We start from the raw sequence: 12,642 nt of genomic DNA, 5'->3' as shown, positions 1-12,642 counted from the left end.
GTAGCATGGAAGCAGCACTGCTGCAGGTCGGATGGAGATGCTGGAGTACCTACAGTCCACTCCAAAAGAAAACCCTTTTCTCTTCCTGCCAAGCCACCTTTGCCCTTGCCAATCCTGGCACATAGAGAGGACCCACCCAGCATGGCCAGAGCAGGTTAGCACAGAAGTCTCATTTTTGTTGTTCTAGAAAACAGCAAGGCAATTTTTTTTTTTAAAAAAAAGGATTCTTGAGTTCTTCAAATCATTAGGCTCTGTGATGTTAAGCATCGGTGGGTAAATATCTTCTGTAAACCAAAGAATTTGTGCTGTTCTCCTTGCATGTCCAAAAGATTTTGCTGAAGGAAGGCAGAGAGAGAGCAGTGTGGGAGGGTGAGCAGCTCTCCATTGCAGAGCAGGGCAATCAGCGCATGGAGCAGTAAAATCCATGTGGCTTTTACACATCCCTACTGTGAGATGCTGTGCCAGATACTCTGATGTGTGGTCACTGGCTCTGTATTTCACATACACTGAAAATATACAATTATGCATAACTAATATCAATCACATATGTAACAGTGCAGTTTTATATGTGTTGTTATATAATAAACTAAAAAGGCAAACATTTCTTTAGGTGGTGCTTAGCTGTCAGGGCACCAGCAGCAGACGGTGTGGGTGGCTTGCTGCTCCCTTTCTCCCTGTTGCTTTCCCCTCCTCTTCCCCTGACCATCACAGCTTTAGAGCCTGGAGCACAGCCACCCCATATGCTGTATGTGCTGCTGACAGTGCACAGGAAAGAGCTGTGATGGTCGGAGCTGCCAAAGGTGTCTGATGCCTCAGCTCTGCAGATCTCATGCCTGGCTTCTTACAAAAAGGGCAAGGCTGCTCTCCTTACCTCCCACCATGGATAGGATGGGATGGGATGCTCCCATGAATCTGCTCTGGGCAGTTGGAGGGCAGTGGCTGATCTACTATGAATTTCCTCATTCCCTGGCATCTCAGGCTGGATATCAGGAAAAGGTTCTTCACTAGAGGCTGGTTGGGCACTGGAGCATGCTCCATAGGTCATGGCACCAGCCTTGCTGGAGCTTGCTCAAGAGGTGTCTGGACACCACTAGTAGCCATATGGTCTGGTTTTTGGGTGGTGCTGTATGCAGCCAGGAGTTGGACTCAGTGATCCTTATGGGTCCTTTCCAACTCAGGATATTCTGCGATTGTATGGTCTCTTCCGTAGGTATGGTGACAGCCAGCCCTGGGGCGGGGGGGTTGCTGTAGGGTTCTTCTTTAGGGTAAATTGAACTTAGGCATGTGGGGATCCCTGTGCTGGCCACCCAACGGCTTCACTGAGGGTGGCAAGAACATGGCTATGGCATCTCACAAGGGCTGGGGCTTGCTTCACCAACCTGCATCTGCACGGGCATCTTCCTGACCCACAACAGGCTTTGTGCAGCATGGGTGTGCTGCCAGCTATGGCCTCATCTTCCCTCAAAGTTAATAGCTCCTGTGCAATGTCTCTTTTCTACTCTAGAAAGCACACCCCCTGAGAAAGAGACTTGATCTTAATGACCTCACGTCCACTCCCGTAGATCAGTCACTTGATAATAAAACAAGAAATATTTCAGATTTATATCTCTACAGTCCTCGTGCTTCATAGTCCCAGCCAAGTTACACAGGTGTGTTAGGCGACCTTTCAGTGCACAGCTGCTCATCCCCTGCACCCCAGAACACTATTTTTTTTTAGTAAAGACCGATCTTAAGGGGAATTAATTAACTAGATTTTCTGGCTGGATAATCAATTCTCTTGGTATAAATTGAGTGCTGATGGAAGAACATTGATCTGTTGCTTTTCCCTGTATAGAGATTAAAAATAGATGAATACCCAGCTGGAGAAATTGTGATGGGATCGTATTCCTTCCCAGTACAGAGTTTTGGCAGCCTCAGAAAATGGGGTGAATATTACTGGGATTTCATTTCATAAATGCATTGGGAAAGTGAGTGTGAAAATGTCCTAATTTAGAGATCTTTGAACAAAAGAAAGTAGAAATGTTTCATTCTGAAGCAGCTTTCCATTAGACACTGAAAGGCTGGCAAGACCAAGGACAGAATCTAAATGAAATGTTTTAATTGTATTTAAACAAAAACTACTTACAATTATATTTTAGAATACTTTTTTAACATATTTACGTATTTATTGCATTTTCCTTCACAGAGCAGCTCAGAAAGTTGGGGTCTCTCAGCCCTGAGTGCATTGGATGCCTTATCCCCAGCCCCGCATCCCAGCAATGCCTTTTGCTACACTGGGGACCCAGCTCAGACACCAGCAGCATGCCATGGTTCATGTAGCTCTGCCTTGGTCTCACCAAGGTTCCATTGCTGTGAAGTTCAGCAGAGTGTGCCCTACTGAGGGCCCACAGATAACCAGCACATACAACTCGACCACGTGTTTCCCTTATGTATGTGTTCATGGAAGGTTATATACATGTTTAGGAGGTCCCCATGCCTCCTAAATCACTCATCTGACTACAAATTGCTCAGACTCCATGATTTATTTTTCATCTCATTTATTGCAGGCATGAATACAGGAACAGGTAAACAGCTGAGCCGTAAAAGTTTCTCTCCAGGCATGTTTTCAACAAAATGCCATCACACACTGTCTGGTGATACATGCTGCTACCCAGATGGAACAAAACGGGGTGAGCAATCTTTCCTTAAAGCTGCTGCCCACCAGCCTAGGCTGCAGCTGCCAGAGAAGCCTTCTCCTCCCCTCACTCCCTCTCTTCCTTCTCCTTCCCATGGGTTCTTTTACGGCACTTAACTTTACAAAACACAGTTGTGAGGCTGATCTTACATGCAATTACAGATCAGCACCAGTATATTTATTGCAAACTCCTTAAACATCAGGACATCAAAATTAAAAAAAATAGAAATAAAGAAAAGAAAATAGAAGAAAAGAAGGAAACAATATTCTGTTGCATAATTACGAGTAGGTTTTTGTAGCCAATGAACCAGAAATGTATTCAGAAGAATAAACAGAAAAAAGAAAAGAAAAACAAATGATATTCATAAACAGTTTAAACAAAACATGGTGCTGCCTCCAATGAAACATTTCCCTGCATTGCCAGCTCTGTTTCATGAGCACATAGGGTCCTGTATCAAGAGAGATGTGAAGCCACGAGCTAAAGCTTCCCAGGAGTTAATTTTCAAACACTGCATTTCCAGGAGAGCTGAGTACATTTGAACGTGAGAGATCTGCACACAGTGTGGGATCCGATTGAGACCGGGGATCTCGAAAACCCCATTATCCCCTTTTAAACAAAATAGTGAAAACACCTGAACCACACAAAAATGAGCCACAATTGGTTGGCTTGTTGGCTTCCATAAGAGATTGCAATATGAGAAAATATTTAACTCCTTGCATAGCTGCTGAATTGGCCGCTAAATTTTGCGTGAATCACTGAAGCATGACAACCTTGCATTCTGCCAATTGGCAACTTCACACTTGAAAGCAGAGCTCTGCCTGCCAGGTCAGGGTGCCCTGTTGGGCTCTGCTGAAAGCCGGGAGCCCCAGAGGCTTTGCCAGTGTGGCCGTACAGGAAGCATCCCCAGCTGTCCTGGTCTCATAACACCAGCTGATGCCTCTCAGCTCCAGCCAGTGGCGGCTGTCCCAGCTCTTTGCTCCCCCCCACTCCCCATGAGGGAAGAAAGCTGTTCTGACAACAGGGCGTTCGGTGGCATATTTACATCTAATGAGCTAGTTCTTGCTTACAGAGCTATGCTGGTCACAAATCGAATCTCAAAGGACCCCTGGATGGTGTAGCCTTGTTGGCAAGGGCTTGCAATGTAGGCCTAACCAGAGGGACAGAGGGCAGGATTCATCTCACTTAACTATAAGCAATTTAAAAGTAGACACTGAAGTCAGAGGCACCTCTGGAAGGCAGTCCCTTGGATCTCTCTGCAGGTGAGAGCTGGACATATAGCATTAGGTGAGATGAACCCTGTCCCTGGAAGGCTGGAGGGCAGGTTTTCTTCCAGCCACCCCGTTCTGTCACTAGCTCTGGAGACCATGCTTCAGAAGGCTGCTGTTTAAATGTGTTATCTTTACATGTGTCAATGTACATGATAATGATAGCCTGTGCTGGGCTTCATGCTGCCACAACTATATATGCAAGCTCATTAAAGCTAGCTCAGATACTTCTGCGCTATTTTATAGACATTCCTTTGGGCAGAGTATCCTTTCACACCTGTAAAGTTAAAGCCTAGGGGCAAACCTAGACTATATGCCCCCAGCATATGTTCATGTTGACGTTGTCTTGTTTGCTGTAGTTTGGATCGCAGGTGTCCTAAAGTTATGATTTCCAACTGGAGGCGAGGCAGGAGTGTTTGATATTCAAAGGATGTAGAAACTGAAATGCTTAGGCGTCGCTGAAGAAAATACATAATAAGAAAGAACAACATGATGACATTATGCAGCTAAAAGTTTAGTTCAGTATCAGTCTAATGCGTTAAATAAAGCTCCATTAGACTGCAGAACAGGAAACAGTGGCAGCCAGTAGATAAGACACTAAAACAAGACAAGGCAACGTATGTGGGGGTTTTTGGGAAATGCCCCACTGGAACTGAGTGACCACACGAGCCTTTCCCTCTCCATTTGGGGGGACAGAGGAGATCAGCTAGGCCAGAGCAGCCCCAGCTGTGGGGACATGGGCCACTGCAAAGTCACCTTGGTTCACATTTTTTGCTTTCCGGTTCTGAATAATTTAGCGTAAGAATTTTTAGACAACAGAAGTAAAAGGCTGCACTTAAAAAAATAAACTAATAGCTTGTTAATGAGCAAGAAAATCAGAAGGGCTGGTCTGAGTCAGGCATTCCATTTTACTGAAGGCTTTTGCGTATGTGACCAGACTGCCCTAATGCAGGGAACTGGATGTTTACCCCCAGACCTGAAGGCACATTGCAGGGTTCTCAATGTCCATTCCAAGGCAATCAGTACAACCAAAGCGTGCACTCAAATTTGATTTCCTTTGTTTTTCTCTCAGTGATGACTTTGTGAAACAGCCACCGGATCACATGGAAGTGGGCACTGCCTAACTGCAGGTAGCAGACCAGGTCCAGATAGGGCCAGTGCTGTGCCATTTGCAAACCTACTTTACTTTCCTGAAATAGGATCTCTAATTAGAGTTTTTGTTTATTTGTTCTTTCCAGTGCTCAGTTCTGTTTGGATGTGGACAAAGGTGCTGCTCCTCCTCCTTCCATCGGGACCTCTAGAGAAGCGGTGAACAAGGAGAAATGGGAGACAGAAGATGCAGACTTTGATGTGTGTTGCATGTTCCCTTCCTTTCTGATCTCTTCACAGCAATTTAATGTTCCTAATTCATTTTTAATAACCTCAGACTGATGGAGAGGTACATGAAAGCATTCGCCTTGGCACCATAACCAGAAGACGGACAGCATACAGGTTGTGTCTGATTACCCAGCAATGTCATCGGAGTGCTCTGAAATCTGCAGTCCAGGTGTGTTTCTATGACTCCTTGTGCCCATTCCTGATGTTGAGCTATATCATTGCATTTTGCATTGCGGATTTCTACCTCACAGTTGTACTGTTTATTTGTCCCCATTTCACGGTAACCGGAAAGGTTTGGGGTGCTGGATTTTAACTGGGAAGCCTCATGCTAGTTTCGTGTCCCAGTAAATCTAAGATAGACAAGTCATTTTATACCTCTAACATTGCAATCCACAGTCATGTGATGCTCTCAAGATTTCTCCTCTCGAAGAGAAGGCAGAAGAGCACAAGCTAACTGAAGGAAACTCAGTCTCACAGCAATCACTTCCCAGCCTCCACACAAACAAACGGGTTAAGCTGAGATAAAGCCATCGTAATCAGTATCAAATTAAGGACAATCTTTTATCTTAGTACAAACCAGAGAACACAGAGTACAGAGTAACAGAAAAATATACATCTTCAGCCATACAAAACACACAAAAGCTTTCCTGTTGGAATAGTATCTCGTAGCTGACAGTCAGTTGTTAGTAGCTTTGTAGGCAACCCTGCACTGCTGGACAGGGGGAAATGGAGAACTGCTCTTTAAAATTTAGGAAACTGTTGGTCATATTACCTGTATACCACAACACACTCCTTGAAGCTGCGGTCCTGCTAATGAGAACACCCACCCAACCCTGTTCCACAAACTATTTGTATTATTTTTAATGTGATCGATAAATCAATGCAGCAGGAAGGTGAATCAGAGAGGGGAAGCACCCTGGCTGTGCTAGCTGTACTCGTGCTGCCCAAGATTTGTAGCTGGAGCCATCTATGTGTGGGCAAGCCTGAGTGCCCAGCAACATGGGGAAGCTAGAACTTCCCACCAAGTTACAAAAAGTCAGTATCAAGCTAGAGAGTCAGTATCAAATTGCTTTAAACAACTGGGTTTTTTTTTAAATCATTAATGGAAATAAAGTAGGAGTTAGTTTCAGGTTGAGGTTGAGAAGGCAGACTATGGGGAGTGTTGGGTGCGTATACCTGTGTGGAGAGGTGTCCTCCCCCTGCAGCTATTTGTATCTCTGAGTAAAGGTTAAGGTTAGGAATTTAGTAAGACAGCCACTCGTTTTTCTGTGGAGACTAACAGTCCTGGGGTTAGGAAGTAATAATCATTCTTCTGCTTTAAAAACAGTTCTTTAACAAATAGCGGTAGCTCATTGCAATTTTCAGTTGTACAAAATGACATATTTTCTATGTTACTATCAAAATATTCTGCATAACATTAATTTCTGTGCACTTATTAACATATGTACAGAACAGTGTTTCCCAATAGAGATCAGTTTGCTCCTTGCTGATCCTTTTTACCCTAGATTTACCAAAACCAAACCTGAAATTAACTGTGTTAATAGTATAAAATCTCAGGAGAGAGAAAGGATTGAAGTTTATTTCCCAGCAGCAAACGAATAAAGGAACTCCTTTAAGTTAAAGTCTAGCCAAGACTGAATTTTAACCAACCGTAGTGAATCCAGGCGAGTCAGGAATATCACACGTTTTCCCGATGCATTATGTTGAGTACACAGAAGCAGAGGAATGTAAACAGACAGAAGGCACATGAAAGGCCCCAATCCATTCTCCATCAGACGGAAGCGAGAATTTCATAATTCTGTCATCAAGAGTCTTTTCATCATTTTCTCTCTCTCAAGTTCACGCCTCAGAGTCTCAGCGCTGTGTAATTAATGCACAAACAGCCAATTATGGGAAACACAATAAGTCTCAGATTTCAATTTAAAATAATTAACATTTTTGAAATACCAAAAGAGGGGGAAAAAGGTCAGACTCAATTCAGTGAAAAGGCTGATAACTGATGGCTGATTCAAAAGCTTGATATTTCTGAAGAGCAAACAGAAGCAAGTAGAAAGACACAGAAAAACCCACATGGCTAAACTGTTTATGTTTTAACCTCACTCCTGCTAAAGGCTACCAATTTCAAAGGGAGCTGGATGAGGACTCAAAAAATAAAGCAAAACAGCTACAGTAAATGCCAGCTCTCAAAAGAACGGTGTTACAGCCCTCTGCTCCTCAGCAATGTGTGAGTTGGATAGACATCCACCTACATTGAATTTACTTCACGTGCACAGGTCAGGGTAGGGGAAGCAGAGCTTGGATGTCCTTGCTCACACACCAAATCTCTCACTGGGAGTGCCCTGAGCTGCTGGTCCCATTTCTAATAAATAGCAAAAATTGGGAAGAAAAGCAACAGTTTACTGTGTTGTTCTGAGGGTTTGGTGGCTAATGCTTGGAAAGCATTATGGAGACATTTTGCCAGTTTTTGTCCATTGTGGACAATTATACAATTATAGAATGTCTTAGGTTGAAAAGTACCTTAGGATCACCCAGTTCCAACCAACCCCATGCCATGGGCAGGGCTGCCCTCACCAGCTCAGGCTGCCCAGGGCCCCATGCAACCTGGCCTTGAGTACCTCCCAGAATGGGACCCCCACAGCTTCTCGGGGCACACTGTGCCAGTGCTTCACTGTCCTCTGAGTAAAGAATTTCCTCCTAATGTCTAACCTAAATCTCCCCTCTTTTAGTTTAGCACTACAGCTTCACAATTACACTTTCACTGTAACAACACATTTTAAGGTGAGTTAGAAGTGTTGACCAAGTGTGCAGGTGCAATTAAACCAGTATCTGCAAAAATACTAAACAAATGATAGTGGGAATTGACTGGAAATCCAAAATTGAAGCATCTAATGTTAGATATTAATGCCAAGGAATCATCATATTAATGATCAATGCAAATGTTAGATCATAATGCCAAGGAAATATTTTTCTATTTGACATAAGCTTCAGACCTTTTGTGTTCCAAAAGTACTGAGTATATCCACTCCTACATTTGTATTCAGTAAATCATCAGATTGGGAAATTCAGCTTTGATTAAACTGTGAAATAAGAAGCCAATGTGCAAAACTGATAGGATGGAGGAATAGAAACTGAATGCAGTGGAAAGATGGAACGGCTTGCTTTTCTGAGAAACTATAAGAAACATCACTGTAGGCTGACATTACAGGAAAAAAAAACAACAAACTGAAACAAAAAAAACCCAAGAGGGACAAAGTAAGAAAACAAGAAAACCGGTGTCTGTTTTTTATTTAGAAGGGCAGATATTTCTTAATTTCAGCTTCCCCCCCATGGACATTTAATATCAAAAAACAAATTGGAATATAGCAATTATTAAAGGAAAACCGTAGTTCAGGGAAAATGACTTGTCTGAGGAAAATCTGCACAACCTTTTCTCTCCAGGCCATTGACTATATAAATGGTACACTGCTGGCTGCAGCAGTTAATTAAGTTCTTGTGGTTTTGTTTTGTTTTTTTTGTTTCTCTTGCCTCAGAGATGTGAAGTCTAGTTACTTCCCTACAAAACCCACCTCTTCTGAGTATCAAGAAGCAACTGAAAATCTTTTGGTATTGGGGGTAAAAAGGCACTTTAGAAAGAAGGTGAACTTTCCCCACTGCAGTTAAGACAGAAAAAGAGATATCTCACCAATTCCCTTATGCACAGAGTGTGAAAGAGCTGCACAGTACCTGTCCGCCAGCGATATCGGTTTATGTGACGTGTATATTGTCTGCACTGTTGGAGTCGGCACAGGCTCTGCCAGGGATCTCAGAACAGGAGATTTCGGTACCGGCGAAAGCTTGGGAGATGACTGCACTGCACAGCACTGCAATTTGCTGTCTGTGAACTCTGCCTACAAAAGATGCACACAGACAGGGAAAGAAAAGAGTGTAGATTAGCTTCTACTGCTCTTGCTCACTTCAGTCCTGTTCATTGCCAAACCCTCAATACCAGCAGCTAATAAAGAGAAGGAGAGGCTGCAGCTTGCAGTGCAAGCTGCGTGTTCGTGGAGCGGCCAACTCTGCTGTCAGCATTCACAACTTACTGTCAGGGACTCTTTCTTGTGCCAAACCACAGTGGGTAGCACTAAGCTGTATGTGTGATCTGGGAAGATCATGGAGCAACTGCAGGCTGCCAGTACCTTGGGACCTTTGGGGTGCACTCCTGCTGGATTTCTATCATGGCAACTTCTGTTCAGACTTTGCAGCAGGGAGGAAGAAAAGTCACCATCATAAGGGAGCATATGATATTTATCCAGCTATGTAAATAGCAAATTTCCTTTCTTAATTTTTTTCCTCAAAATCTGCAAGCCACATGGCATTAATGCTAAAAAAAAAAAACCCACAAATTCAACCAGTGGTACAATTATTTGGGCCTAGGAAAGCATAGCTGTATTAGGTTCATTTTCTTTCTGTCATTTTTAGCATGTCCTTGCTCGTGTTTCAACTAAAAGCATATGATGTGCTCCAAGAGAAGCTCTGAAGCAACGGGAATTCCATCAATTCCATGAAATTAAGAAAATGGAAAGCGTAAAAGCAACTAAAGAAAGTCTCCTTCCTTAATCCCAGTCAATCTTACGTGTAAATACTGGCTAATATATCCTGTTCAGACTCCTCTCTCACTCATCTTTTAGAGCTCAGCCTGACAGGCTACAGGGACATCACTTTGGTATTCCATCCTCTAAGGGATGAGTATGAGCAGCAGCACTACCTGTGAAGCTGATGTAAGTTCTCCCAGCCCTACTGAAACAGCAGTGCTATGGCAAATTACACTTGCTAAAGATTTGTCCTGAGTCCTAAAGTGTGTTTGCTTGGGATAATGGTTTTACTGTACATATATAATGCATCTTTTTATATATGTATGCATTTACATATTTACGTATGTTTGAAAAAAATATTTTGCTGGTCTAAACAGATACAATTCCATTAACTTAAGTCTGTGTGACTTCTACCCACCGGCAGTACGGCCATTAAGCCTACTTGAAATTTCTGAAATTTAGAGGGGTTCCTGGCATGAACCTTCTTTTTAAAGATTATAGGAAACAAAATTCTGTGCTTTTTTTCCTCAACATCATTGCATATACACCACAAAATTAGAAGCCATGACCTCAATAACATTTCAATGTTCTGTTCCAAGCAAAATAAATGAATAAATAAGAAAAAGTGAAGGGGAAGCAGGGAAAAGGAAAACAAAACAAGGAACTGGAGTCAGAAATGCTGGTAGCCATCAGGGACTATGTCTGGAGGATACTTGAGTGATATCCAGCTGCAGGACTAACTACCTTTCAAATACTTTGCTGGGGAAAAGCAGCATTTAGATCCAGTCCTATGATCAGGTTTATTGTGAAAGAAAAGCCTCTTTCTTTAAATCAGTAAGTGCAGCCAGTCACTACATATGGCCCAGCAGTAAGTTACACTACTCTGATTCTGTGCTGGATATAGATTGCTGCTACCAGTAAAAGCTATGGTTGAAGTCTGAAATGCTTGATTCTGTCGATGTAATTTGACAAAACAGAAGTTACTGCGGTTTACTACTAGAGGCAGGGAATGTTGCTTACAAACCAGAACCACTCCTCATACTGGAAAGAATGGGAAGGGTTATAATCAGAGTTCCACATCCCATATTGCATTATATTAAGTGCTCAAAAATCTTTTAAAATTCTCTGAATTGTCTGTAGATTATTTTGTCACACTTATTACATAATGTTCTACCTTTAAAGTAGGGCTTGGATTGGACTTCTCTTCGAGTTGTCTAATGATTGTTCATACTCACACACAGTTTACCAAAAGCTCTAAATCCCACCATCTCTGAAAGTTTAGTAAGAATTAAGTCTAATATTTGACTCGGGTTATTAAGTAAACACAGGAGTTTAAACAAGGATACCACTGTAGTCATCAACATGCTAACTATAATTCTTCCTCAAAATTCAGATGCAAATTCAGTGAAAATCCGGCTTCTTTTTGTGATGGCACAGCAGGCAGTTTCAGGCAGCAGGCCATGCAGTTGCTAGAGAGAGGACTAAGTCATCTATCCCCACACCCTCGGAAAGATGCTGTTGAGCTTCGCGTGAGCCCTCAGCAGCTCTGAGCGGAGCAGTGTTTGGGGACTGGCTGCATTAGCAGCGAGCTTCATCAGTTGACTCTTAGTCCTCTGTCCAGTATGCATCAATATCTGAATGCAGGCACGTTCATTATTTGCATAATGGGAATATTTAACAGATTTGCACTCTAAAGTCTGCTTGGAGTTTATCTTTTTTTGAGGACTGCTTAATGCATATGTTTCTAATACTGTTAAATTATTCCTTGGAATTGTGTTAAATACACAGCTTTTCAGTTGCACATTCTACTTACAGAAAACTGTGGTACTGTTGTAAAAGGATCGAAAAAAGGATTAGATGTATCAGCAGGGAATGTCTTTATCTTTAAAAAAGATAAAGAAAAAGATGTTACTTTCAGAGCATAAAAATGGAAAAGAAAAAAAAAAAAGCAGCAAAGCATTGCATCTACAGTGACACATCCAACAAATCAGAGCAGTTCAGCAGCGCTTGGACCAGACCAGAAAAGTCCCCTCCAAAAATGCATACAGAAACCTGATGAGGAACAGTCAAAGCATAAATATGAAAACCTGAGAGACACAAATTTGTTATGCACACGAAGTACCTTTCAATCCTGTAAACAGTCATCAGATCATTACCTGCTTCCTTCAGTGAGCACCACATTGTAAAATATGCAATATAAAGTATAAAGTACAGGAACCTTTTTTTTTTTTTTTTTTTTTTTTTTTTGCATTGCAGAAACTTCATCTGAAGAACTTTATTTATGCCATACATATTTCGGACCTCCAAATTTTCTGTTACACAGTTGCTGCCCAAGACAAACAATCACTGAGATGGGATCGAAAGACAACTCTCTGTAAAACAAGCCCTGTGGACAGTGGTTTGCTTCAGGCATTTGCTGGGACCTGGCTGCCTGCATCCAGCTGTGGGCTGCCAATCAGGGATGAGTTTTGGGGGTTTTCATCACAGGACTTGGGGTCACAGTCAGAGATGAGCATGTCCCTGGTCCCCTGGGCAGAGAGGGCTAAGAATGACCAGGGCTCAGCCCCAAGCATACTGTCACTTGCCCCACGGCCTGCTGGAAGTCACTTCTGCCCTTAGAACTACTTCGAATGTTAATGGAAATTAAGGAAACATTCAGAGTGGAAACAACTTCTGCCCTGCTCCACTGCACGTGGTGTTTCTCATGATTTTCCTCTCTGGAGTGCAGACATTTCTCATTCATTCAACAGGAAG

This window comes from Tetrao urogallus (genome assembly GCF_951394365.1).
Source record: "Tetrao urogallus genome assembly, chromosome: 3".
In the NCBI taxonomy this organism is placed as follows: domain Eukaryota; kingdom Metazoa; phylum Chordata; class Aves; order Galliformes; family Phasianidae; genus Tetrao; species Tetrao urogallus.
The sequence above is the reverse complement of the archived record's forward strand: the minus strand, read 5'-3'. Positions refer to the sequence as shown.